The following is a 1,865-nucleotide window of genomic DNA, read 5'->3' as shown; positions in this document are numbered from 1 at the left end:
GTGGTGGCTCACGCCTGTAATCCCGGTACTTTGGGAGGCCGAGGTGGACAGATCACCCAAGGTCAGGAGTTGGAGACCAGCCTGCCCAACATGGCGAAACCCCATCTCTAATGTTTTGTAAAAATACAAAAACATTAACCGGGCATGGTGGCGGGCACCTGTAATCCTAGCTACTTGGGAGGCTGAGGCAGGAGAATCACTTGAACCCGGGAGGCAGAGGTTGCAGTAAGCCAAGATCACGACACTGCACTCCAGCCTGGGAGACAAAAGTGAAACTCCATCTCAAAAAAAAAAAAAAGAGTTTTACAAACCAAAATGTTTGCAGTGGCTGCACTCACGCCTGTAATCCCAACACTTTAAGAGACTGAGACGGGTGGATCACTTGAGGTCAGGAGTTCAAGACCAGCCTGGCCAATGTGATGAAACCCTGTGTCTACTAAAAATACAAAAATTAGCTGGGCATGATGGTGCTAAAAATACAAAAATTAGCTGGGCACGATGGTGGGTGCCTGTAATTCCCGCTACTTGGGAGGCTGAGACAGGAGAATCACTTGAACCCAGGAGGCAGAGGCTGCAGTGAGTGGAGACTGCACTACTGCACTCCAGCCTGAGCAACAGAGTGAGACTCTGTCTCAAATAAAAAATGAAAATAAAATTCAGCTTTCTCTGTCATGGCACCCATTCTGGTGTGCATGAGGACAGACAGCCCAGATTATTTTTCGAGGAGACATGTGGCCCTGCCCATTGAGATAGCATCTCAAGCTATCTTCCACAGAACAGCCCTGACCAGAAGTGGAGTGACTCCCAGCTTCTGGCTTCCTCTTTTCACAATGAGATGCCACACTGCTGGGCTTCCCTGGTGTGGAGCGCATGTGGCTGTGTGCTTGAGCTGTGAAACAGTCTTCTGCTCCCTCTGGTCAGCACCTTTGGAAAGTTTGGTGAGAACAACAATACTATCAAGGATTATCTGAAGAATGCCTTTTTTTCTATGTCAGTGATAACCAGCCATTTTAGTGACAAAGCCAATTCAGAAAAAAAGTAACCTGATACCAAAATAATTTAAAAGACATGGTATCTTTTATCAGGAAATGTAATATCAACATCTTTGGTTAAGCATGCTTTTCTTGTTTTTCCAAATGCTGAAGGGTTTCATTATTTTAGCTAAGCTTTCAAAAACAACATTACACACATGCCCTGGTGTTATCTAATGTAAAGCTGCACCTTTTCCCAACGTTTTTGGTCCAGGAAAGCATTTTTGGAGCTAGTTCATTTGTTTTTTTTCTTAGTTGACCCTGGAATCCATGGAATTCATTTATTTGCAAAGTGTGTTTTGTCTCTTTTTATTTCTTTTTACTCATGTGGAATAGCCATATAGTTCTTTTTATCTTTCTTTCTTCTTCTTTTATTTTTTCTTGGAGACAGAGTCTCACTCTGTCACCCAGGCTGGAGTGCAGTGGTGCAATCATAGCTCATTGCCGCCTCAACCTCCTGGGCTTAAGTGAGCCTTCTACCTCAGCCTCCCAAGTAGCTGGGACTACAGGTACATGCCACCATGCCTGGCTATTTTTTATTTTATTTTATTTTATTTTAGGGACGGAGTTTCACTCTTGTTTTCCAGGCTGGAGTGTAATGGCACGATCTCAGCTCACTGCAACCTCTGCCTCCCGGGTTCAAGTGATTCTCCTGTCTCAGCCTCCCAGGTAGCTGGGATTATAGTCATGCACAGCTAATTTTGTATTTTTTTTTAGTAGCGACAGGATTTCACCTTGTTGGTCAGGTTGGTCTTGAACTCCCGATCTCAGGTGATATACCTACCTTGGCCTCCCAAAGTGCTGGGATTACAGGTGTAAACTTTTTTTTTTTTT

This window comes from Colobus angolensis, unplaced genomic scaffold, assembly GCF_000951035.1.
Source record: "Colobus angolensis palliatus isolate OR3802 unplaced genomic scaffold, Cang.pa_1.0 Scaffold128, whole genome shotgun sequence".
Taxonomy (NCBI): Eukaryota; Metazoa; Chordata; class Mammalia; order Primates; family Cercopithecidae; genus Colobus; species Colobus angolensis.
Note: the sequence above shows the minus strand (reverse complement) of the source record.